Genomic DNA, 27,711 nt, shown 5'->3' with positions numbered 1-27,711 from the left:
GCTATCAAAGCTGTGTTAAGTAGTAGTGATTGGTCACATATGTCAAATGGCATTGTTTCTTTTTCCTAACTGGACACTTGCAGGCACATCTGGGGGTGTGGGAGGGAACCCCTTGCTGCTATGAATTTAAAAGATAGCTTCAGCATATACTCTCATGCCTGCACTTTTGAAATTCACATTCCACGAATGTTTATGTCAATAAAACTTGACTGCATAAAAAGCAATTACAAAAAAGGGAATCAGCAAAACCATAACAAAATCACTACACAACATGAGTGAATATCAACTGCCTGACTTATTTTTTAAGAAAGTGAGACTCTCACATGATCACACAACTTCAGGAGCTGAGGCTTTAATAAAAACATAAAATATAATGAAACTTGTGCTAAAGTCATAAAAGTTGGCAACACTGCATTGAAATACGTTCTTGTGGTCTTCCAGATAATTATTCTATCGGTATCTATATTGGAAGCTGTTGAGAAAAGTACACTAGCATTCCTTTCTAAATAAGGATTCACGTCACCACAATGGGTACGTTCTGGTTTAATGCTGCAAACACTCACACACAAGTAGCTTCACTCTTGTGACTAGCCCCACAGAATTAGGCCCAAAATATTAAGATGTTAATGTGTATCATGACATAACATGCTGCATCATATTTTAAAAAGAGCATTGGGCCCAATCTTGAGGTCCTTACTAAATTTTCACTCACTTCTTAGCAGGGTAAAACTCCCACTAATGAATGAGGGATACTCAGTGGTTTGAGCATTGGCCAGCTAAACCCTGGGTTGTGAGTTCAATCCTTGAGGGGGTCATTTAGGGATATGGGGCAAAAAACTGTCGGATGATTTAATTGGAGATTGGTCCTGCTTTGAGCAGGGGATTGGACTAGATGATCTCCTGCGGTCGCTTCCAACCCTGATATTCTATGATTCTAATGATATCAGTGGGAGTTTGACTGAAAAAAAGACCAAGTAAAAACGTATTCTGCCATCCTTACTCACACAAGCAGCCCCAATGATTTTATTTGACCAAATAAGGTGAGTGGAATTTGTCCCTTACTGTCAAATTTCACAGAGTTGGCAGTGGTTGAAATGAAAGAAATGTATTACTGCTAAAGATCTACTTACACAAGCAAGTGTAGTAGCCACTCAGATATGGCGTTTCCATGAGATTTTTGCTTTAGGATTTTTAAGCTGATCATTTATGAGTTATGCCAAAGCACAAGAAAGCCTCAGGAGACAGAGAATAAGATGCACTGATGTTCCTGATGTGTCCCCTCCACACTTCTTGCCAAGAACTCCACAATGTGTAAAACCAGGGCAAGTGTCCAGACAAGGACACAAATTATAATTAAGTAATTCTTTTCAGTATATTCACTATATCAGTAATTATTCAAGACTGAAGAGGGTTACAGGAAATTGATGGATTAAGGAGAGAAAGACTGAAATGGGTTCAAGAACAAAATTTGTATTCAGGTCTAACTCCGCTATGGCCAAAAGGTTTGGCGTTATTTAGATGTGGGGTTACTTTGCTGCTCTACTTGCACTGCCTATCATTTGGTTCTTAGGATGCTTTTCTGCCTGAACTATAGGACCCTGTCATTGCTTCTCATCCTATCCCACTCATAACTTTCTCTGCCAGCTCTGTACTTATCTCAGCTGCAATGAAATGCAGCCACGGGAGACAGAAGTAACAATAAGGAGAAGGAGGTGGTAGCCAATGGGACTCTCACTTTCTCTCTCTTCTAGTTAGCAGTAGGATCAGGCTCTCCCTCTTGTTTACATTCAGTGATGGACACAAGAGGGTCACTAGGAACCATGGGTTGGGGAGAAACAGAGGTACCGCCTTCCTCTGGGGTCTCTGTCTCTCTTATGAGACAGCAAGACAGATAAAGACTTTATGGGAAAGACTAAAAGTGGACCTTGGGAATTGCTTTCCCCTGCCCTGAAGCGCCAGAATACCAAGATGAGAGCAGCCCTCACAGTTGAGAAGTGAGTGGCGATAGCCCTGTGGAAGCTTGCAACGCCAGACAGCTACCGGTCAGTCGGGAATCAATTTGGAGTGGGCAAATCTACTGTGGGAGCTGCTGTGATGCAAGTAGCCAAAGCAATCACTGAGGTGCTGCTACGAAAGTTAGTGACTCTGGGAAATGTGCAGGTCATAGTGGATGGCTTTGCTGCAATGGGATTCCCTAACTGTGGTGGGGCGATAGATGGAACCCATATCCCTATCTTGGCACCGGAGCACCAGGATACCCAGTACATAAATCGCAAGGGGTACTTTTCAATGGTGCTGCAAGCACTTGTGGATCACAAGGGACGTTTCACCAACATCAACATGGGCTGGCCGGGAAGGGTTCATGACGCTCGCGTCTTCAGGAACACTAATCTGTTTAAACGGCTGCAGCAAGGGACTTACTTCCTGGACCAGAAAATAACCGTTGGGGATGTTGAAATGCCTATAGTTATCCTTGGGGACCCAGCCTACCCCTTAATGCCATGGCTCATGAGGCCATACACAGGCAACCTGAACAGGAGTCAGGAACTGTTCAACTACAGGCTGAGCAAGTGCAGAATGGTGGTAGAATGTGCATTTGGCCATTTAAAAGGTCACTGGCGCTCGTTACTGACTTGGTCAGACCTCAGCCAAACCAATATTCCCATTGTTATTGCTGCTTGCTGTGTGCTCCATAATCTCTGTGAGAGTAAGGGGGAGACCTTTATGGCGGGGTGGGAGGCTGAGGCAAATTGCCTGGCTGCTGATTATGCACAGCCAGACACCAGGGCGATTAGAAGATCACACCAGGAAGCACTGCGCATCAGAGAAGCTTTGAAAACCAGTTTCATGACTGGCCAGGCTACAGTGTGAAAGTTCTGTTTGTTGAAAACCCACCCCCTTGATTGACTCATTCCCTGTAAGCAAACCACCCTCCCCCCTTAAATCACAGCTTGCTTTTAAAGGAAATAAAGTCACTATCATTTAAAAATCATGTATTCTTTATTAATTATTGATTATAAACAGAGGGAGAGAACTGACAAGGTAACCTGGGTGAGGTTTGGGAGGAGGATAGGAGGGAAGTAAAAGGCCACTGAAAAAATTCAATATAATGACAGCCTTTTCGTTGGGCTGTCCACTGGGGTGGAGTGGGAGCATGCATGGAGCCTCCCCCTCTCCCCTCGTGTTCTTACACTTATGGGTGAGGAGGATATGGAACATGGTGAGGGGGGAAGGAGGTTATACAGCGGCTGCTGCGGCAGTCTGTTATCCTGCTGCCATTCCTGAAGCTCCACCAGACGCCGGAGTATGTCCGTTTGATCACGCAGCAGCCCCAGCGTTGCAGCCTGCCACCTCTCATTTCGAGCGTCCCTCATGACCTCACGTTCATTAGCATCTTTCCTGTATTTAGAGATCATGTCCTTCCACTCATTCAAATGAGCTCTTTCAGTGCGGGTGCATTCCATTATTTCCGAGAACATCTCGTCTCACGTCCTCTTTCTCCGCCGCCTTATCTGAGATAGCCTTCGGGATGGAGGAGGGAGGCTTGAAAAATTTGCAGCTGCTGGAGAGAGGGATGAAAAAAAGGAGAGAAGTTTTTAAAATGATACATTTTACAGAACAATGCTTATACTCTTTCATGGTGAACAACACTATTCACATTACATAGCACATGTGATTTCAGTACAAGGTCGCATTTTCCATCTTAATATTGAGTGCCTGTGGCTTTGGTGTTAGAGAGCACAGATGCAGGTCCGGGCAACAGAATTCAGCTTACACGCGGCCATGGTAAGCCATTATCTTTCAGCTTCTGCGCCCTCCTTTTCCACATACCAAGCAAAGCTCATTGAGTGCGGCGGTATGTGGGAAAGGAGGGCGCATTCTCTGGATGATCGCTTTATCCCTCCCCCCACCACATGGCTGGTATCAGGGAAGATCCCTGCAGAAACCAAACTAAGCCCCCGCCCGCACCCCCACCTCCCGCCATGAATTATCTGGGATGATCGCTGTACCCCCTCGCCCCACCAGGTGGCTGGTATCAGGGAAGATCCCTACTAGCCAAACGCGAAAAGCTCAGGGCCAATTCCGCACCCTCCCCCGCCCCGCTGCACTTGGCTAACTGCAAGGAAGGATTTCTTTTCAGCCACAGGCAAACAGCCCAGTAGGAATGGCCACCTCTGTCCCCTTAATTAAAGTCCCGTATTTCAACCAGGTTACCATGAGCAATATCACTCTCCTGAGGATTACACAGCGAGACAAAGAACGGATGTTGCTTGAATGCCAGCAAACACCGGGACCATACGCTGCCAGGCTTTGTCATGCAATGATACCAGATTACTTGCTACCATCATGGCATGGTCAAGTGTCCTACCATGGAGGACGGAATAAGGCTGCATTGCCCAGAAACCTTGTGGCAAGGCTTTTGGAGTACCTCCAGGAGAGCTTCATGGAGATGTCCCTGGAGGATTTCCGCTCCATCCCCAGACACGTTAACAGACTTTTCCAGTAGCTGTCCTGGCCGCGAATGCATCCCAAGTCCTTAGGGCAAAGTAATCATTAAAAAAGGCTTGCTTTTAAAACAAGTTTTATATTTTAAAAGGTAAGCTCACCTGAGGTCCCTTCCATTGGATCATGGTCTTGGATACTGGCTCGAGAGGCTTGGGAGGGTACTTCAGTCAGGCTGAGAAAAAGATCCTGGCTGTTGGGGAGAACGGAGTGCCGTGTGCTCTCCACAAGCTTGTCGTCCTCCTCCTCCTCTTCCCCGTCCGCAGAGTCCTCAGGTGTGGCTGATGAGATTACCCCCGCCTCGGAATCCACGGCCAGGGGTGGGGTATTGGTGGCGACCCCCCCTAGAACTGCATGCAGCTCGGCGTAGAAGCAGCATGTCCGCGGCTCTGACCCGGAGCGGCCGTTTGCCTCCTTTGTTTTTTGATAGGCTTGTCTGAGCTCCTTGAATTTCAAGCGGCACTGATCTGAGTCCCTATTGTGGCCTCTCTCCATCATGCCCTTGGAGATTTTTTCAAAAGTTTTGGCATTTCATCTTTTCGAACGATGAATCCTCTCCCGATATAGCGATCAGATCCAGTACCTCCCGTACGGTCCGTGCTGGTGCTCTTTTTCGATTATCGGCCTGCATGGTTACCTGTGCTGATGAGCTATCTGTGGTCACCTGTGCTCTCCACGCTGGGCAAACTGGAAATAAAATTCAAATGTTCGCGGGGCTTTTCCTGTCTACCTGGCCAGTGCATCCGAGTTCAGATTGCTGTCCAGAGCGGTCACAATGGTGCACTGTGGGATAGCTCCCGGAGGCCAATACCATCAAATTGCGGCCACACTAACCCTAATTTGAAATGACAATATCGATTTTGACGCTACTCCGCTCGTCGGGGTGGAGTACAGAAATCGATTTTAAGAGCCCTTTATTTCGAAATAAATGGCTTCGTTGTGTGGACGGGTGCAGGGTTAATTTGATTTAACGCTGCTAAATCCGAATTAAAGTCATAGTGTAGACCAGGCCAAAATCAAATCCTGAGATCCTTACTCTCTTATTCAGTCATTATTCAAGTAAACCTCCCATTGAAGTCAGTGGTACATATCTGTATTGCAACTATCACCGCTGAATATATATGCCAAAATCTGGTCTGGAGACACGGGCCCTTTTTATATAGCATTCATTATTAGGGAGTCAGAGACTTAAATTCCTTTTTGCAAAGCATGCTGGGGATTTTAGTTTTTTGGCAAACTGCAGAGTGAACTGAAGAAGGCTCCACCCTTTGACAAGCTTGTTAGAGAGAAGTGTTTTGGGACTCCATATAATTTCATTCCCTTTTCTCCATTCATTCAAGAATGGGAGCTTGTGTTCCACCGATGTACCCATATTGGTAGAGGCAACTTAAGGAAGAAAATTAAAAACCCATAGTCCCTGTAATTGAACCCTGTGGTTAGGCATCTGGTGTGCTGTGCTGCTAATCATGCTAACCAGAATAATTGCATTGTTACCTGTTTGTTGTCTCCACCTATTGCCTCTTGTCTTAATCCTTGATGGTAAGCTCTTGGGCCCTTAGGTGCCAACTCAGTGGTTGCTCTGGGGATGGAGCACCCACGGGGAAAAATTAGTGGGTGCTCTGCACCCACCGGCAAACAAGCTCCCCTCCCCGCCCCACCTCACCTCCACTCCGCCTCTGCCTCCTCTCCTGAGCGCGCCACATCCCCGCTGCTCCTCCGCCTACCTCCCAGCCCGTACCGCCCCCAAACAGCTGTTTGGCAGCATTAGCACACTCCGGGAGGGAGGTGGGAGGAGCGGGAACACGACATGCTCAGGGGAGGAGGCAGGGAAGAAGCGAGGCGGGGATTTGGGGAAGGAGTTGGAATAGGGACAGGCAGGAAGTGGAGTTGGGGTGGGGACTTTGGGGAAGGGATTGAAATGGGGTTGGGACACCAGTGGGAGGGGCCGGGAGCAGAGTGGGGGTCTAGCACCCACTGGCGTGAGCAGAAGTCAGCACCTATGCTTGGGCCAGAGACCATCTTACTGTTATATGTTGGTACAGCACCAAGCACAGTTGTGCTGGGGCCTCTAGGTGCTGTGGCAACACTGAAACAATGAATGATTATAAGAGTTGCTGCTAAAGCACCTGTGTGGCACACATTGTCCCATGTTAACCATGGACAATTGATTGTTCCCCAGAGCCACATTGGACGCGGAATGGAAAATATGCCCAGGGATCTAACACTCCCTTCACCTTCATAGGAGACCGTTTTATACTGTGCAACCAATTAACACCACAAAAATCAGAGGAAGGGGACAACTAGACCTTTAATGACAAGATTAAAAATATTATATATATGATGTAATGTCTTACATATTACACAAAGGGAATGCAGTTTAGAGGGCAACCCAGGTGTGAAGGAGAAGATACTTCAGCTGGATATTCTATTGCTTCAAGCAGCAGTATGTTACAGCTGTAACTGAAGTATTATAGTAATTTCTTTTACTTTCCGTTCTGGCAGTATAAGAAAAAAATGAGTAGCACTTGCACTAATCCAGTTTTCCACTGACCTGAATAAGTTATTTTTACATTCTGAAAGTTTGTTTTTCAATGTTTTATAGTTAAACTTATGAAAGATATTATCAAAGCTTAGCCCTATATTTTGGCATAAGATTGAAGCCTTATCTCAACCAGGAAGGGCTCATTTAAGCTCTGCTGAAGTTTTCTTTCTTCTTCTCAGCCATCTGACTGAAGCCTGATTTTCCTGTGGGTCTGATTTCCTTCATCTGTTTGAATCTTTTCCCAGTATGCACATCTGAAAATACTAATCGAATATCTTTATTTTAGAAAGGCCTTCCTTGATCAGGACATCAATCACTAATAAGCAAAATGAAGAATTTCAAATTAGATTCCACAGAAGAGAGGCTACCGTGTTGTCATGTTGTTGCAAGACCAGTCTTGAAAGGCTCATAAAAGTGAAGGAATCAAGTTGGCAACTGTCACTTGAGCAATGGGCTGGTGCCATTAAGTTGAACAATTGGAGACTTTGTCTCTATGCCTCCAACTGCAGGATATGTTGATGTTGAAGTACAGTACAGACTCACATGGGTAAATAAGAAACTGGGGGGTGCAAAGGAAGGAAAACAGCATTATAAGTTACATTAGAAGACAGATTAATCTATGTATTTCTGGGCACCCACGGGCCATGGGTTTCATGTCTTCACAGACTCACATTTTCAGGTGCAATTGGCCTAGAGCTAGATACCATGTCTTGAAGCCATTTCAAATTTCCAGATTTATTTGGTGAGGAATCACAATTCCATATTAAGGAGAGTTGATTTTTTGAAAAGGCTTGTATACCAGGTCCTCAGCTGGTATAAGTTGTCCTAGCGCCTCTGAAAATCCTACACTATAAGGATACATGAAAGAATGGTGAACAATGTGAAAAAAGTATCCCTTATCTGTTCCCAGAGTCACAAAGATTATTGACTATTCTCCTTGGAAAGGTGCAGTCCCAGAAGCAATACATTGTTCTGAAAGTGAAATTGGTTCAAAATACAAGTTATCACTGGCAGACTGAGGCAAGACCACATTGATATGCACAGAAAATACCACCTCAGGCTCTGCATAGATTGGCCAATGATCAACATGTCTACCCTGATTACAATGTTACCTGCAGCTGCATCTTGATTACCTACACTGTACCTCCCAAGCTGTCCTACATTAGAGATATACATGGAACATGTTGTTCCATAAGAGATTCCTTTTAACAAAAAATCTGTCTCTTCCTCAGTATCTGTCATATTAAACATAAATCACTGCTGATATGCCATTCCAAATAGATAGAGACAAGGTAGGAGAGGTAATATAGTCTGGGCCTGTTCTCCCTTCAGGCAATCTCAGTGATTTTAGATTTCAGCTCATGCTGCCTATATCCCAGAAGCCTGAGAAAGGCAGCAGCTTTCACACCACACATTTATCATCGTTTGTCCACTAAAAAAGAAAAACAGGTTTCATGAAGAGATAGGACTTTACCATACCTGACCTTGAGATTTTTTTTGTATATCTTATCAGTACTAGCAGAAGGTTTGGATAATTTTTGGTGGTGCCCAGAATGGATCCAAGTCCCACCCCACACCTGCCTAACGCTTTGGGAGGGTGTTTGGTTGCGGGAGGAGGTTCAGGCTCTGAAAGGGAGTTTGAGTGCGGGGTGTGGGCTCTGGGATGGGGCAGGGAGTTGGGGTACAGGAGGGGGTTCAGGCTCTGAGAGGTTGTTTGAGTGTGGGAGGGGGTTCAGGCTCTGGGAGGGAGTTTGGGTGCATGGTGTGGGCTCTGGGATGGGGCAGGGAGTTGAGGTGCAGGAGGGGGTCAGGAGGCCGGCGTTTACCTCCCAAAAGCGACCCGCACATCCCTCTGGCCGCGGCTCAGGATGAGGGCAGCGTGGGGAGACACTCTCCTCTTCCAGGGGCCACAGAGATGTGTCGACCACTTCTGGGAGCAGCCCTTTTAAATCACCTGGGGGTGGCAGGCGGGGCCGGGAGACGCTCCAGGGGAGGCATGCAGGGCTGGCAGGTGGGTCCGGGGGAGAGACCTGGCCCCAAACATTGGTGGAGCTGGGCCCCTGGACCCTGAATATTCCTGGAGCCCGGGCAGAACAGGCCCATACAACTCGCCGCCCCTGCTTATCAGTGGCTCTTTAGTCTATTTTTTTTTCTCTTGTGCTGCTTTTGTAACTGGATTTTGATAGATTATACCCCTCTGTTTAAAAATTTGTAAATTGTTTTAACTTGTCCCCAGCAAAGAATTCAGAACTGGTATTTGTGTCATAAAGTGGTTTGAACTGAGGACTTTGTTTGTATTACACAACTATATAAATGATCATTAATAATTCTGGTTTCAGTTACAGCAATATAAATCCAGAGTAGCTTCACTGAAATAAAGCATTGGTACTTGGTATTTACACCAGGGCAGCAGAATTGAGGAGGGAAGTGTGGGCTAACATTCTTGCAATGGAAATATTGTGGGGACTGATCTATGTTTCTGCCCCAGCAATATTTCCTCTCTCTGGGAAGGTGCCCAACTCCTCCTCTGGCGCAACCCTCTCAGTATCAGGGAGAGGGGGTACCTCGAGGCAGGCAAGGGGTGGCTGGGCAAAGCTGTGTTATTTTGGGGATGAGATGGAGGGCTGTTTCTCCTCCAGGACAGGAGCTGCTGAAGTTGTGTAAAAGCAACAGCCAGGTTGGGGAGCAGGGAGCTGGGCAGGTGGAGAAGATGGGACACCATGCCATGGCAGTCACCCTGACCATGCCACTTCCTCACCTGCTGTGCATCTCTCAGGCCAAAGTGAGTGCCCGCCCCACCGCCCTCCCACACCCCACCACTGCCAGAACCCCAGGTGCTGCCTGAGCTCCCTCTGCACCCTGGGCTCCTCCACACACACACCCTGCTCCAAACCTCAGCCCTCTCCCCATTCAAGGCAGGCTTCTACCATCTCTGATTTACACTGATGTGAATGCAAAAGACTAACACTGCTACTCCTCTGAAACCTGTCACTGATGTGAATGACATCAGAATTAGGTTCCACGTTCCCAGATGAGAGACCGATGTGATAGAGTATCAAGAAATCATACATATTGAATTGGAAATGAAGTTAATGAATAATATTACATAACAATATGAAAGAGACAATTAAAAATAATAAATATCACAATTCTTTCTCCTGACTATGCTGTATTAAGGAAAAGGGCTATGTCTGACATACATCACTTTATCCAGTACCTCACTGTAGCAGATTTGACTTGATAAGAATATCCTGCATGGGGAATCTCACATGAAAAAAACAAACAGTCTAGTAACAGATACTGTACTGAACTCCAGATAGCTGATCAGTAAAAAGTCCTGTCCTCTAGTGCCAGGACTAATTGTGTAAGGAAAGGAGATTTTGCCAGGCCAAGACTAGACTCTTGTCTCCAGAGACCAGCCATCCTCTCTAACACTGACAGTCAATTCACTCTCCAAGCTGGCTCACTTCTACTCCTCTCTCCGCAGCAAACTGACCAACTGTGCTAAATTATGCATCGTGGTTTTGGCAGCATGACCACAGAATACTGAGCAGAGAATTGTACTTTTCTTTTAAGGCACATGCTGGATTTGAACCATTAAGCTGTGGATAAAAAGCCATTAACTGCCACTTAACACTTGAACTTACTCTGTTATTGTCATCACACACCTTCTGCATGTGTTAATGACTCAGTAATTATCTTAACCTGGCGAATGGCTGCACCATCCACATTTAGTTCTGATAATACTACAACCAAGTTTCTTTTATGCTGGTGAAAGTCTCTTCCTTTTACAATGGAAATGTCTGTTTAATCCTTTGCCCTACTTCACCCTTCGCAATGGCAGGCATTCAGTCTTTTTCTGAAGCTCTGTAAAAGCTTGACATGAGGCCTTATGGGTATTAACAAACACACACAATTGGGGCCAAATCCTGTAGTCCTTACTCAGTCAAGACTGCCATTGAAGTTAATGAGACCTGAAGTCAACAGTAACACACTGAAGCCAGTGGATGTTTAGTTGAGGCAGGGCTGAATAAATACAGTAGGCCTTGGCTACACTGGCGCTGTACAGCGCTGCAACTTGCTGTGCTCAGGGGTGTGAAAAAACACCCCCTTGACCGCAGCGAGTACAGCGCTGTAAAGCACCAGTGTAATCAGTGCCTGCAGCGCTGCAAGCTACTCCCCTCGGAGAGGTGGAGTACATACAGTGCTGCTGCTGGTGGCGGCAGCGCTGTGAAATCCCGAGTCTAGCCAAGGACTTCAACCTTTGGCTTTACCTAAGGATAAAATGCTATCAGACCTCCATAGCAGATTTCATCACGAACATGCTTCTTGAATGTGGTCGGGATGGTGGGGGGAGAGACTGGATGTCAGCGCTGAGTGCTCTCAGCCTCTAAGAGTGGCAGAACTTGGTCCACAGTAAATATGATATGTTCACTGTATAGTCCCCATTCATTATTCCCAGTTTGGGATGGTTTAGAATAATTGTTGTGTATGATTATTTTTGACAAATGAACTGATTTTTGTTTTAGACAAACCTTCAAATAAAGGAGCAAATTTAGTCCTGGAACAGGAGGGAAAATTCCATGAGCCTCTGTAGAGTTGTGCCTAAAGGGCTGAATTTGGCCCCTCGAGATTTGAAATAGTGGTTGAGATGTTCAGAATATTTTCTTTGGTATCCTTTTCAACCCTGTGTTTCTATAGAGAAATTGGAAAATGTTATCCTTCCTGTGACAGGTTGGATCACAGAAACCCCCTTGGGAGCTGCCACCTGATGTGCAAAGACTACCTCTGCTCCTGTTTTCCCTGCCAGCTCAGGACTCCAGCACCCTGTCTTGCTGGGCCAGTCACTCCCGTCTGCTCCAACAAAGACCTAGGGTCTGAATCACTTGCCCCAAAGCTACAAGTTTACTTGAAAACAGCTCCCAGAAGTGTGCTTGTCTCTAGCACTCAGATGCCCTACTCCCAATGGGGTTTAAACCCAGATAAATCCGTTTTACCCTGTATAAATCTTCTGCAGAGTAAACTCATAAATTGTTCGCCCTCTATAACACTGATAGAGAGATATGCACAGCTGTTTGCTTCCCCAGGTATTAATACATACTCTGAGTAAATTACTAAATAAAAAGTGATTTTATTAAATACAGAAAATAGGATTTAAGTGGTTCCAAGTAGTAAGAGACAGAACAAAGTAAGTCACCAAGTAAAATAAAATGCACATATCTATGCCTAATCAACCTGAATACAGATAATCTCACCCTCAGAGATGCTTCAGTAAGTTTTTTCTCAGTCTGGACACCTTCCAGGCCTGGGCACAATTCTTTCCCCTGGTACAGCTCTTGTTGCAGCTCAGGTGATAGCTAGGGGATTCTTCATGATGGCTCCTCTCTCCCCTTTGTTCTCTTTCACCCCTTTATATATCTTTTGCATAAAGCGGGAACCCTTTGTCCCTCTGGGTTTCCACCCCCCCTCACTGGTGGAAAAGCACCAGGTTAAAGATGGATTCCAGTTCAGGTGACATGATCACATGTCACTGCAAGACTTCATTACTCACTTGCCAGCACACACATATACAGGAAGACTCACAGGTAAACACAGCCATCTGCAGACAATGGTAGTCATCAAGATTCCAAACCATCATTAGTGGCCCACACTTTACATAATTACAATAGGCCCTCAGAGTTATATTTTATATTTCTAGTTTTAGATACAAGAGTGGTACATTTATACAAATTGGATGATCACACTCAGTAGATTATAAGCTTTGTAATGATACCTTACAAGAGACCTTTTGCATGAAGCACATCCCAGTTACGTTATATTCACTTTTTACCATATTTTTCTAAAACTATCCCAGTTACATTATATTCACTTATTATCACGTTTTTATAAAACCATATAGACTGCACAACGTCACACTCCCTCTTCTCCCTCAGTAACTTAAAAAATGAATGGAAACCGATCTCGTACGAACAGTAAAAGTTACATTCTGAAAAGGAAAGACACTGAAATCCTTCCAAGTGAAAACCTAATACAGGAAGAAGAAACATGGCCTAACAAACTTCCTAAATTTTCTAGGCACTGAAAGATCAAATGGAATCAAAAGCTGAGCATTAATAGAATGCATATGATTGTAGGGTCTGCAAAATGATAGTGCTGTCCTATGGAGCACAATGGTCAGAAAAGAGAACATACAAAAATGAAGCCTTGATGTTGCATAGTTTATTTTCCAGCACTGGCACCCATATAAGGCCAAATCCTGAAGTCCTGACTCCGTTTTTATTTGATCGTTCCTGAGACCAAACTCCCATTGGCCCAAGATGAGTGTCAGCACCGGAGAATAACTATGAAATATCAAAGTGTCATTTTCACAGATTCCCTTTACTGATCATTACAGATGGGATTTTCAAAGGAGTCTAGGGGAGTTAGACACCCCATCCATTACAGTTGAATGGCAGTCAGTCACCTAAATCCTTTAAGCTCTTTTAAAAACCCCACTCTATGTCATTATAGAATTAATTGATTTTAATAGGAGTTTGGCCATCCAGTGTAAGGTTTAATTAAAGATTTCAGGACTGGGTCCACAAAATATACTTGTTTTACAAGTCAGAATGAAATTTCCCTAAATGCCACATGCCCAAGCTTGTATCTGACAGCCACTTTATGCTCTTTCTGTCTTGCACATAAACCATCATCAATAAAGATTCTGGAATCGGAACTTAGCTGACAATTTTGTTGATGATGCTTGAGGCAGAATAGATTCCACTTCACTCTACTGGCTGTGCAGCACGGACAGTCGTTGAAACTTGCTTTTCTCAGTAAACTAAGCAGATGGGACTTGGAAGACAAACAAGGAGAAGATATCTAATAATGTCCATCCTCTGGCATGTCACTGCTTGGAAACCCTCTTTTAATGAATGCCGTCTAAATGTGCCAGATGTTCCACTGCAAACTTCTAAACCCTTGGCAGCATCCTACTTAGTGTCTGGCATTGCTGGGAAGGAAAATGAATTTCCATGCTGTTCTTTTTTTTTTTTTTTTTGCAGACCCAGACAACTGAACACAATAGTGACTCTTTTCATATTTGTCAATAAGTTAGCATGCAATTTTCTCTGTGGAAACAGAGTAAGTCCTTAATTATGGTATCAGAGGAGTATTTTCTCATGGCTAAATTAGAATATTGTACTAAACTGTACGCTGGCCTTAATCTCTGCCAAAGCCCATATGTGTTTGTGTAAATGGACTTTCTTTAAAAAAAAAAAATCAAGCATCAAAATTGCATATGGGTTTGCATGTTGAGGAAAAAAAGACTTGTGTGAACTTGCATATAGTATGCCCAATCACAAAGGTATTTTCTGTGAATTAGGCCATAAGATTGCAATTCTAAACAGTCTCACAATTAATTCTTCAGCTATGCAGTCCAATTAGGACAAATTCTTCCTTTCTAGTTTAATTAGAGATGGGTAAGCTCGTTAGAGCTTATTTGTATAAAATATGTGCTCATTACACAAGGCCTGGATTTTGTTCAGCTTGTTAGAAATGTCATGAAAAAGAGCTTTCTCACACTGCCTCTGGCCTTTTTAACACTTTAAAAACTACAAGTCTGACAACCTACTAGTTGTTCTCAACATCCAGTACACTTGCAGAAGCAGTAAAAGAGTCGATTGTGTTACAGTTGGTATATTTGTAAACTTTGTGCTGCCATGGAGATAGATATCTTCCACCCACAGATCTTATCCCAAGTAATATCCCTCCCTATGATTTAATCTCCTTGTCTATATATATACGCTCCTAGAATTTGCTAATCTTTTTTCCCAACTTTGTGGCATCATGATGAAAAGGGGTCTTGAGTCTGATGCTATATTTACTGAGAAAAGAGCAGAAGACCTGTAAACCAGCCTGTGAATGTCTCCTAAGGGAATGAAGCATGAAGCTTTGTACAGAGTGTAAAGTCAGTCCACTTATCTCAAGAAAAGAGGATTCTAATTATTCCCCCCCCTCTTTTTTTTTTTTTTTTTGCTATGCATATTTATTTAGCAGAAAATCTTAATTAGGGCTGCCTTAGCCATTCATGGAGAAAGCATCTACATGTATATCAGCCTGCCTTGAATCATGGATTCTAGTATTCAATTTGAACCTACTGTTAATATTACCCTTCAGCGTTGCAGTTTAGAATGGATTTTCACCTGCTCTGCTCCCCTAGTCGTGTGGTCTCTGGAGGGCATGAGAGTGAGAAAGGATTTAATTAAGCTCCAGTCTCCTGAGAGGTGGACACAAAGAAATTACTCACTACAAATGTATCAGGCACAGCAGAAGCCACCAAACCCCAGGAGAAGCTGTAAAACAGAAGTCATGCCAGAGCAACAAGGGCACAGATAGCTCAAAAAGGCATGAGGACTACACCGTCAAAGGTTAGAGCCCAATTTATTCCTGCTAAATTGTCATGCTCAGCCATGTTGTGAGCAAAATGGACACATGCAAACCAGAAGTGCATACAAAGCGGGGGCTACCAGAAAGTTCCAATTCAAAAAGGTAGACCTCAAGGAAACTGAAGAAAACAACAATAAAAACCCACATGCTTCTTTAAAAATAAAAAAAAGGTTAGTGGAGTTCCCAAATTTCAAAGTGAGCTTTCTAGCGAGTAAGAAAGCACTTAAATTAGGTAAGCATGAGAGTGGTTTTGAAAGATTTTTTCAATGGCAGAATGAGGATCCAGACATCCCTTGGAGTCATAAGGACTCTGCCAGCTAGGCTTTATGGCATTGTCTCAGCAGAAGAGCTGATAGCCACTTGCAAAGTCAGTTGAAGAAGCCTATAAAACAGATTGAATACGACATATGCAGAACATGGCACTAACAACTGCGTATTTGGGACCTGAACCAAAGACAAAGAAGTTAACAAGAATCTTTCCGTTGTCTTCAGTAGCTTTAGTATTAACAACATATTGTTGTATAACAATAGTTCACAATTTAGGTGTGAACTCTATCCACCCCATCAAGCATCTGAGCTGCGCATTTATTTACTCAATACCAGTTCTTTCAGGGGTGCCTTGTGGGTAATTTGCAGTGTGAATAATTGGAAGAAAAACAGTGTAATTTCCTTAATTTCATTTTAACTGGAGTAGATTTAAGATGACATCGTGGCAGTCATGGTCCTATATTTTCACAGGTGTCATGTCGTCATCTGTTAGCCTGAATGTTTGCTTTATTACAGCTATGTGAGATTTGGAAAAAAAAAAATGTTGAAGCCTTTTTTTGAGTAGGAACTTCTGGGAACTGTCATTTCGTATTTAAACAAAATAGATCCATGAAGATCTTTCTCCAATTATATGTCAGTGGAAAATACTGTCAGAACCCTCTTTTTAATCTTTGTTGGAAGATCCAAGGATATTTTTGCTTTCAGAGAAAGATCAGTATTTTGTATACCACTGGGAAAAAAAATACAGATGAATATTCTTGGAAAATACCTCTCCTCTTGGGGAAAAAAATATGCAAAAGGAAAAGTCTATTAATGAGAGATGTTTTTTTTATATCAAGACTCCAGACTGAGTCCAGGGAGCGAACAACAAGAGTCATATGACTGCAGGTCACAAGCAATACTTGCTATAAATAGACAGCTAGTAGGAGGAGACCTAGGGTCAGGAAAGACAGGAGTAGGGAAAGGAACTGTCCTTTTCTAATCCCAGATGGCAGAAAGGTATTCTTTATGCAGAGTTTTGTGTTACTTGGAGCCTTTTTATCTTCCTGCCCTGAGAAAAGGTATGTGCAATCTGACTCAAGCATATGGGCATCATTTGGACTTCCCCATCTGGTGCATCTTCCACCAGCCAACAGGACCTTAATTTCAATTGCCATCCTGCTTTCCTTAACTGCAACCCAACTTTAGCAGTCTATATCTCAAGAATTGCCTGCTAGAGCTACAAACCCATGCTTTATCATGGTATAAAACCTTAATCCCAGCTTTCAAATGCTATAAAATATTCATCTTTAATTCTACTAGTCATTCATGTTAGAAATTAAATGGGGCTCAGGGGGAAGAAAAGCAATATGGTTATCTGGATTACATGATTTTAAGGACCACTTTCTAGTGACCTGCTGGGGCTAAAAACATTTAGCAAACCAGTATAAATACTTTCTGGGCCAGTAAACACTTCTAAGAATTGGTCCTGGGCCACTGAATAGAAAGAAAATGTTTCAAGCCCTGATTTTAAAAGTAATTTTTTCTGAAAAGAAATTGTGTGAGTTCTCTATTCATGTCATAGTATAAAGTGTGTCCTTACTTCTCTGCCCTAAATGCACAAAGAGAGCTATGAGCAGTTTTTCCAGTTAACACTTGTTCAGATATGTTAAATTTGTCTAAAGCAATTGCCCCTCAGGGTGAAAAATTCTTCATGTGAATATACAACCATTAGAAAGGGAACAAACAGCCTCTCAATATCATGAATATTTGAAACAGGAGCAGAAGGTTAAAGGGAGTGTGTATGACAAAGGTACCCTAGGAGTTTCGTTGGACGGTGACAGATCAGGCCCCAGAAGTCCCTGACAAACTAAGAATGTCTCAGAAGCTACCAGAAGAAAAATCTTGCAGAGTAAGGAATGTACTGAACTATAATTGTCAAATTTCCCATACAACCCATTGCCTTTGGTCTCCGGCAGTTCTAGAGCAATTACACAACTGCAGCCTGCTTTTAGTAACCTTACCACTAAAATGATCCAAATCACCTACTAGAATAATAATACCTGCTCTGACTAGAGCCTTGATTCAGAAGTTCATCCCTATTCAGCAAAGCACTTAAGCTTGTGTTTAAGTTTTGGCGTATGCAAAACTCCCATTGACTTCAATGGGACCTAAACACATGTTTAAAGTTAAACATGTGCTTAAGGGTTTTGCTGACTAAGGATGGATTTAAGCACGTGTTTAAAGGCTGAATGGGGCCATGATGTTTTACCCTTTTGATTTCACTTTTCACTGGGTCTGTGAAATGGCATCACTGAACATCTGCAATAGGCAAGGATGCTAATTACTCTCCACTAACAGTGGCCTCCAGTTGAAATTTATAATTTTTGAAGTGCGTATATCAAAATGTTGTTTTGCTTGTAATTAAAGAATGCACACGAGGCCAGCCGGCCTCCCTGGCCTCTTCAAGTGCTTCATGAACAATATTGAGTTAGTTGTTACCAAATGATAAATGCAGGACGGGCAGCATGCAAACAATATGCCTAAATACATTCAGCTGGATCCCACTTGTATAACCGGTTACCGTTGACTTGGTTAGATGAAATGTTTTATTTCATCAAAAGAGTGCTCTACTTGCAGAATCGAACTGGAAAAAGTGTATTGCCACGTGTGCGCCACATGAGCAGGTGAAAGAAATAAAATATGATTGGGAGGAGCACGATGATGGTTCTAACATTTTTGTCTCACAGTGCACTAGGGTGCTGTTAGACATTTAGGTCTTTTTTGTTTAAAGAAATTTTTACTCTTCAAACAGGTGAGCAGCATGTATGAGGCACCTAAGGAAGTATATACTGAAGAATGCCTATGAGGAGGTAAGGAAAAGCGGTGAGGATTAGCTGAAATACCATTCTGCTGGCACTCTTCTGAAAGGTTATATGAATAGAGGTGGATGGAGCATCCTGCACATTTTACAAAACAACTGGAACAGAGTGAGTGAGAATTCCAGGCATGTCATTCCACCAAATGTCACATGATTAAGTAAAATGTACCTTCATAATATTTTGCATTTATAGTGACTCCCACCAGGTATCTTAGCCCACTTTACAAACACTAAGGGCTCATGGTTCCTCTCCAGACACTGAGTTGCGCTGGGGAGATGCACACTCGAGTGTCAGTAGTGCCTGGTGGCATTTTGCTTTTGAAAGGCATGTGTCTTGTGCCAGTGGGGAGCATGGTGAGATTCCAGAAGCATAAGCCTTCCCCACGCTCCCACAGGGATCGTGTGGCTCTACATTGCCCTTTACTGAGAGCTCTCTGTCCTAAGAAGCATAATCTAGATTTGTTAAAGTTTTCCTTCCAATCAAATGAAGGCTCCTGGTGTCCAGGGATATGGTTCAGCTCATGCCGTCCCAGAAAAGCTTCTTCTGGAGCACAGCAATGCTAATTGATCCCCTCCCCAGTACTAGAAGACAGATTATGCCTGGCCTTTGTGTGTGTGTATGGGGGGTGGGGGGCAAAGGGCTCCCTGGGCTCTCTCCACTGCTAGTGCACCTGCACAGGAGCAAGCATAGTTTAGCCTCATGATTCTCCTGAGTGGAAGGGAAATATTGCTGTTATCTCCGTTTGACAGAATTTGCCAGGGACATTAAGCAATCTGCCTGAACGCCCAGGATATGCACAGTGGCAGTGACAGAAGGGAACCCCAGCTCTCCTGATTCCTGTCCTTTAACCACAAGACCACCCTTCCTACTTACAGAGTGAGAGCTCAGCTAGCCTCTATGGCTTTACTCTGTAGATCCAATCAGCCCCTCCATGCATGGAATTCCCAGGAACACAAAACAGCTGCAGGAGCCCAAAATGTGACTGAGAAGCAGGAAAGCAGGAATGGGAAATTAATCAGGGAACAAGGAGAACCAGAGAAGAAAGAGGTAGAAAGTCAGGGCAGGTGTTACAGCAAGGGTTAACAAGGGATCCCAGCTTCTGCTCTTCTGCTAAAGGCAGAGGGGAGCACCCCCATCTCTCCTTGGTTTGAGAATCAGCAGTTCCCAATAGCTCCCCCACCACCTTAATTGGTGTGGGGACAGCTCCCCTCCTATCTCAATCTAATCACTGATCTAAGGGAAGGTCATAATACACAGTAATAGCCTCAAATGTTGGATAATCAACCACATTTTTGTACATTTGTCCACACTGAACTACATTTCCACACTTTTTGAGATTTGACAATCACTAAATAGGACCAACATTGCAGGAGGGAGTGGGGGTGGATTTTCATTTTGCAAAACCAATGGTGATTCAGAGCCTAACCCTGTTTTAAAAGGACTCCCAAAGTTTGATGGGGGGTGTGAGGATGCAGTTTGGCTAACATGTATTATTCCAGCATAGATCCATCTCTGTGATTAGCATACATCTTGGTAACCAGCCATGATAGTTGTGCACAAGATGTACATGCCTTTTTTTTAAAACAAGGATTCAATGATGAAAAGTGTAGCCAGTGTGTAGCAGTAGTTCTTCAGATACACACCTAGGAATCTGAAATGGATGCAGTAGTTCAAGTGGAAAGAAGATAAACAATAGTCAAACAGACCTAGCAACTGTATGACAACATGTCAGAGATTAAATGGAAAGATGTGCTCTGGGCCATGCAGTTATCCAGTATTTATGGCACTTGGAAGATATAGAAGGAAAACATGCACAGATACTCCCATTAAGGTTTCAAATAAGCTTTTTTTCCCCACTAAATTTTAGGGTCTCTACTAAATGTCCCTACTGAGCTCACACGTCTTAAAATCTTGTCCTTTCTTACCTTTTGTGCCTGCATCTTCTCCTGGGCCATCACCTCCCTCTCTTCCTCTGGCCCCTCCTCCTCCTTCTTAGAGGATCCCACTGGGGTCATCTTTGGCCCCCTCTTCTTTTCTCTTTTTAACATCTTTCTGGGTGATCTCATTGGCTCAAAGTTTCAACAACTTCTCTACAGCAATGTCTCAGCACACATCTACCTTTAGCTCCTGAAAGGTTTCCCTCCATCCCTCCCACATCTCAGCCTGTCTCATAATCAGCCTAAATTTAACAGTCAAAAATGATCTCCTCAGCTTTCTAGTGAAGCCCTTTCCACTTCCCCCATTCTGCCACTGTTGATAACACCTCTACCGCCTATCACCTGGGCCCATACCAGGAGGTCATCTTTATGCCTTCCTTTGCTTTGGTCTCCATGCACTGGCTGTGTCCAGATCTCTTTCTCTATATTTTTAATTTCCACTCTGAAAGCCTGAGACAGTTACAGGGCTAGCTGCACCTCTGTCCCCTTTCTGGTCTCGCTGAGTGTACCTCCGCAGGTGATAGGCCTTTTGCAATTACCTGTTCTCTGAGTGGAATCAGACGATTCTTCCACTTGTAGATCATGGCCTGGATACAGCATCAATAGCTGGGTATCCATGGCTTATCATTCTGCAGGCCCAAACGGGTTGGGGCACCTGCATTTCCTCCTCTTGGGAGCCTGTGAATAGATACTGACCAACCGCCCTCTTAAAACAAAGTATTTTATTTAGCAGGTAGCACAAAATATTAGAAAATCAGGAATTTAAAACAACAAATTGGCTAGATATCTATTTAGTTGCATCTAACACTACATTTCACTATAAGCTAAGCATAGGCGTGCTCACGGGGTGTGCCGGGTGTGCCCCGGCACACCCTAATGCCCTCTCAGAAGCAGCCGGCATGGCACCATGGCCCTGGGGCCGGGGGGAGGGTTGCTTCAGGCACCGCCCCCCGCATCTCCCATTGGCCGGGAACGGGGAACTGTGGCCAATGGGAGCTTCGGGGGAGGTACCTGGAGGCGTGGCAAGGGCAGCGTGCAGAGCCCTGTGCCGCCCCCCCTATCCCCCAACCCCCTCCATTTCCCTCAGGGCTGCACGGGGACGTGGTGAGCAGTGTGGGGCCCTGGCAGGCAGGGAGCACACCGCTGCGTGAAGCGGCGCCGGGCCAGAGCCCGAACCCCTCCTGCACACACACACCCTGCCTGCACCCTGTTGAGCCGGGTTCCCCTTCCCCAGGGCCTGGTTCGGCTGCTTTAACAGCCCCATGTGCACTGGCAGCTTCCCACCCAGCAGTACCATCACAGCCGCTTAATGTGGCCCGTGAGGCTCATGGGGGCACTGCCACAGCCCCCTTCCAGCACGCGGGGCCCCAAACCCGTCTGCGGCTCCCAGCACTGGTTGCGGGCCTGGGCACCGCCTGGGGGGGGGTGTCAGGCCGCCCCCGAGCCCAGCCCACCTTAAGTGGGGCCCGGAAGCCAGCAGGCCCGGAGCAGGGGGCGAGCCTGGCCCACAGAACCCCACGGAGCCCGGCTGCGACCTCAGCTCCCTGGCACTGTTTGGGGGCTCTGGCCCAGCTCCCTCGGCCTTGAATCCAGCTCTGGGAGCAGCCCGGCCCCGCTGCAATCCGCCCCGGCTGCCTCTGCCTGGCCTGGCCCCAAGTGCCCAGTCCGGCCCTCTCTGCTCGGCCCCCGAGCCTTTCCGCCCCAATCTCTTGCCCTGAGCCCCTTCCTGCGCACTGCACCCCCACAAACACCCTGCACCCCCTCCCACACCCCAACCTTTTTGATGTTCGCCTTTAAAAAAACATCCCCTGGGTGCACACCCTAATTAAATGTTCTGTGCACGCCTATGAAGCTAAGTTAATCAGCTCCTCCCTTTAGTTACAAGAACAGAATCCACTTACATTCTTGGGTCCCAGCCTGGTTTCAGTTTAACTTCCTGACACCATCTCTCCTCTCTCAGGGTTTTTTTTAGAGCCTCCACCCCTCCCATACCCATCCCCTAGTGCGAATCTGGGCCCAATTACCATATTGCTGAATGGTGTCTTTGTTACAGGGCTCAGATGTGATGTCTTTCGTCTGCCTTGGACTGGTTTTTCTCACTCAGATAGCCAGGCTATCTAGGAGAATGCCCCATGATGATAAATCCATTGTTTGGGTAGATAAACCCATTTAGTTTTATTGGTTTGTAAGCAGTGGGGGTTGGTCTACACTGAAAAATTAGGTCAACCCAGCTATGTCATCCAGGTATGTGAAAAATCCAAACCTCTGAGCAGCATAGTTAAGCCGACTATGTAGTAGACAGTGTAGACGGTGCTAGGTTGAAGAAAGAATTCTTCCCTTGACCTAGCTACCACCTCTCGGGGAGGTGGATTAATGACAGAGACAGGAGAATCCCACCCCTGGCTGTAGTGAGCGTCTACATGGAAGTACTGCAGCTGTGCCACTGCTATGTTTTAAGTGTAGGCATAGTCTGGTCTTGTGACTGTATCTACCTGTGGATGAAGGTATTAAAACTGTCTGATCTCCTCTGATAGACTAACACATAAGCACATAAATCCCATTTTGAGATACAGATGGATAGTTATGACAGAGCACCTCTACATTTGTCACAAAGACAAAACTATCATCCAGGTTCTCATTGTAACCTGTCTTTATTACTGTAACATATACATCCCTAGCCTTCCTAACACCTACAGCACCCCATATAAAATGGTCCATACAGAATGCAGTCGCTAAGATCAGCTTCCTTGCCTGTTATTTTGACTCCATCTTAGACCTCTTTGAAAGCATTGTTTAAGGTTCTCTATCTCTTTCCATGTTCGCCCTGCCTCCTCTCCTCCTCCAGCTTCATCCACCTGCCTCAACTCTTCTTCCACACTTCCCCCTGCAGATGGAATTCCCTGTCTGAAGTGATCCATTAGGCCATTTCCCTTTCCTCCTCCAGATCCACCTCTGCGATGATACCTACAAAAAATCATCCGATTAATAATGGCTCTAGAAGAAGATGTGCTTAATTTACAATTATTTAAAAAAGTTTACAAATATGCGTCTGCATATTGCATACATACCCTTCCTAAGTCACATGTCTTCTTAGACTGTAAGCTGTGTAAGGCCAGGGCTGTGTCTTGTATGTTTGTATCCCGATTGGGGACATCACTGAACATAATTTCAACGTAATACAAATTACAGCTTGTCAAGTGAAAACAGACTTCAAGACTTTCTATTCCTGATTCCCTTATACGAGTAGACCCACTTACTTCAAGTGCTAGTGACCCTATTGGCACAACTCAGTGAGATTACTCTGGTTAATAATGAGAGTAAAGTTTGGCCTCTGGTTTGTTCAGTCTAAAACATTTATCAAAGGACCCTTTTACACTTAAAATGTTATAGGGTAGTGTATTTATAGTGAAGACTGGATAACGCCTAACACCTAGGCATGCAGAATGGTCCCCTCTGCACTACACATTTAACCATGTTGCAGTGAGGGCAAACATATTGTAACCGGGCCTCCTGCTCTGGTTATTTTTGTAGCTTAGACAGGGCCAAAGATCTGGGCTCAATATTTTTCTTCCTTTGCCATTTTTGTTTTTGTCAGTGCAATTTAGAGGGTGGGGAAGTGCCTGCTTAGTTCAATCAAACTTCTGCATGTGGGACAGATGTTTTCCTATTATGAAGGAATCTGACCTTCATTAAAATCAAGTACTTTTTAATGTTGTGCCCAAACATCAGAAACAACAGCATAGTTTAGTTTTGATTTTCATGATTTAAAAATGCAATTTTTCAGCTGGGCAAACTAGCAGTGGGGATTGTGTGTTTTATATATCTCAACCTCTCTTTGGTTCATTTCCCCTCTAGAATTGTTTTGAAATCATGAGAAGAAGCATTTTAATTAATGTCAGTAAAGTGGTTTGAAGATGTGAAGGAGCGTAAAACCATGAAATATGGTTTTATTAATTAACTATTATTTTGTCAGATCATAAATTTCAAATGACTGTTGCTTTTCCTTAAGCAAACAGATTTCCCTCTCCTTTCAGTGGTAACTGACATCTGGCATGTGTGTGAAACATCCCATAATGTACATGACCCATATAGTTTCTTCCAGAGTACTCACATATATAAATAAAATTAGATAAGGGATAAACCCAAAATCTTGTATTTGGATCCATTTTCCCCATGCCTCCTCACACATGCGATTTTGCTGTTTCTCATAAAAGGTTTGCATATCCCAATTTTGTGCTCTATCTAGAGCTGATTGTATAACTCATTGTGAATAATATTCATTGCAATTTGAGCACATTTTCACTGCATGATTTTTCCCCATTATTCAGCCAGGTCTATTTTCAACCAGAAGTGAAACACTATGGCCTATTTTGGGGTTCTGGTTCTGATGGGGGCTTTAATATCATGAGAACTGCTCTTCTCATTACATTTACCTAACTCCATATATCGTTGGAAATTTACTTCCTGATGATGTACCCTGTTTCCAAGTGACCCCCTCCTCTCCTGCCCACTGCCTTTTCTTTTCTTTAGACCCCCTGCTGTTGCACAACAGGAGCAACCTCCTCTCCCTTGAGATCACCTTCCTACTGCCAGATGGGAACTGAGAGTAAAGATATTCCAGCTGCAACTTACCTCTGCCCCTGTTGTATGACAGGAAGGTGTTTTCTTCTAAGACTGAACAAGAAATTCCACAGTAAGGTAATCAGTACTAGCCCTAAAGCTACCCTCTTTGCCTCTCTCTCTGATTCCCTAAATAGTTTATAACTAGAATCTTTCCTATCTCCCTCTTACCTGGCTTCCTGTGACAGATTTAAAGAAACAGCACATATTGAAGTCATTGAAATGACATCAGTGCAAAACTGGAGTAACACAGTAATGAATCAGGCCCAAGAGGGTGGTCAGAATCAAAAACTGACTTTTGCAGCGTGATCCTTGTCTGGAAAATGGTCTGAATCAAACCCCCAGATCTGAACCCCCGACTTAGACTGTAAGCAACTTGGGGTGAAGACAGTCTTTTGGTTCTGTATTTGTACAGTGCCTGGCACAATGGGGTGCTGGTTCATGACCTGGACTCCTAGGTGCTATGGTATGACAAATAACTTTTAATAGTTTGAAATCCTGATCTAAATGTTGTGGCTTGTGCCTCAGATATTAATTGTATAATAATGAAGTTTAAAAAATTATGCACATGTGAAGATGAAGATGTAGTCAGTTTATGGATAAATTTCTATGGTTTCAGTCCATGTGGGTTCTCTAACCCTGAATTTTGCTTTCTGTTTTGCATTAAATGAAACCAGAATATCAAAGTGAAACTGAGTCAAAATCACTGAGTTTCTCAAAGCCAGTGAAACAAAAATTTTGCATGGTTTTCAACACAATACCATCAATTGGCCCTGCTTTATTAGAAACTGGCCCCACGTCTGCAAACCTTTAAGTAATCAGAACTCATTTCTGAGTTTGTTACAAAACCTGAAACCAGATGTGTTTTGTGTCATCTAGGGTTTTGAAACATTTTGCTTGCTGTACTTTTATAGCACAAATGTTTTCCTCTCCACATTGGGCAATACCCACAAAACAAAATCTCACCATAATAACAACAACAACCCTATTGTGCTTTATGAAGACAAGCTCATCAAGACACCAACGACAGCAGTCTTCCAAATGTTTGTTCCATAGATTTCTAGTCTCAGTGGAAATTTTGCATGGGTCCAGCATTCTCTCACACACCCATGAGAACTCAGGTATCATTAAATATCTGTGGTGTGGAAAGTGATGGGAAATTATTTTCCCTAATAAATAAATCTGTTGTGTATGTATTTTTAATTATATTAATGATTTCTCTTTCTATAGAAAATATAAGTTGCAATAAAGTAACTCATTTTTATAAACTAATGTACAAAATGCATGCATGTGCATATGACTGATTAATCGCCTACCTGTCCATTTACACAATGTTCCTGTACAACTCTGCATGCCAATTAGAATGTAGTTGTGTACATGTATTTTAAAAACCAGGTCCAAAGTGTTCCAAAGTTATTCATATCTACATCATCTTAATTAAAATTTTCATTTGATTTATCATTTAAGAAACATCAGGGCCAATTATTTTAATAAGATTTGATCTGCTTTACATTCAAATCTCACATGTATGTATGTGTATATAAAAGTGAATACAAATATTACAGAACAATATAAAACTCAATGTATTTTTTAATTTTAATTTAAAAAGCCACAGGAACTGTCATCTTTCAACTTTATTAGACAATGGGTAATTCCTTTTCTTTTAAGCTTAACCATGTTTAGTTCAATGGAGCTACACCAAAGACAATTTTAGCTAAAAGAGTGTGTCTTAAAATTGTTACATTTCCCAAATCTCTACAACAGTGTTCAATGGGAGAATTTCTGGTGTTATATTGGATGCAAACAGGTGAATGGAGAAAGCCAAAAGCCATTAATACATCTGTTGTTCTGGGAGCCTTTGAACAACATCTTTATTTGTTCAGAACATGCACTTTAGTGTAGTTACTTCAAGCAGCTGCACAGTAGCAGAATAAAGGCAAAAGCACAGCATTATAAAAATTCATAAAACCGTTACAGCCTATAGCTCCAACCAAAAGTAAGGAAGTTAATTAAAATTAAATATAAGGGCTGAACCTAAGAGCTGTCTGTTTCCAAATTCCATGCCTAAAGTTTGTACTGATTACCCTAAAGCTATAGCAATTTCCACTATTGTGCAGCCCTTTGAGAGAAGAGAGGGCTAGAGTTTAGAACAATAGGATGTTGTGGTGTGCAAGAAGCAGGGACCTCTTTAACATGAGCTCTTTTCACCCAGCCCAATCCACTGTACAACTGAGGTTTTGCTTGTTCTTTCTGGCCTTGAATGTTAAATTGATCTTTATCCTAATAGGTCATGCCACTGAATGGCAGGTCCAGAGCAATGGACAACCCTGTCATGAATCTTATTTTCCTACAAGCAACTCCTTTCCCCCAGTGTATCATCTAAATAATTAGACTATTCCCTGTGGAGGTCTACAAGGGGAATATCAAGAACTCTTACAGCTGAATTAGACTGTAAAGCAGAATAAATATCTGTGAGCTTTTTTTTTTTAAGGCACCTGTGTCCAGTTTGATAAAGGATTCTATTGGCCCCAATTAGGGTGGAGTAAATTAAGAG

The 27,711-nt window shown here is 43.6% G+C and overlaps 1 long non-coding RNA gene across 1 annotated transcript in view; it reads left to right on the top strand.

Moving 5' to 3' along the window:
• LOC117879223 overlaps positions 1-26,545 on the top strand; it is a 60,138-nt gene extending 33,593 nt beyond the window's left edge. The window contains exons 2-4 of the long non-coding RNA XR_004646201.1: positions 18,534-18,708; positions 25,068-25,235; positions 25,346-26,545. This is a non-coding gene — a long non-coding RNA (uncharacterized LOC117879223). The remainder of the gene's footprint in view (positions 1-18,533; positions 18,709-25,067; positions 25,236-25,345) is intronic.
• Positions 26,546-27,711: the final 1,166 nt, after the last annotated feature.

Source organism: Trachemys scripta, chromosome 6 (genome assembly GCF_013100865.1).
Source record: "Trachemys scripta elegans isolate TJP31775 chromosome 6, CAS_Tse_1.0, whole genome shotgun sequence".
NCBI classification, from domain to species: domain Eukaryota; kingdom Metazoa; phylum Chordata; order Testudines; family Emydidae; genus Trachemys; species Trachemys scripta.
The sequence above is the reverse complement of the archived record's forward strand: the minus strand, read 5'-3'. Positions and strand labels throughout refer to the sequence as shown.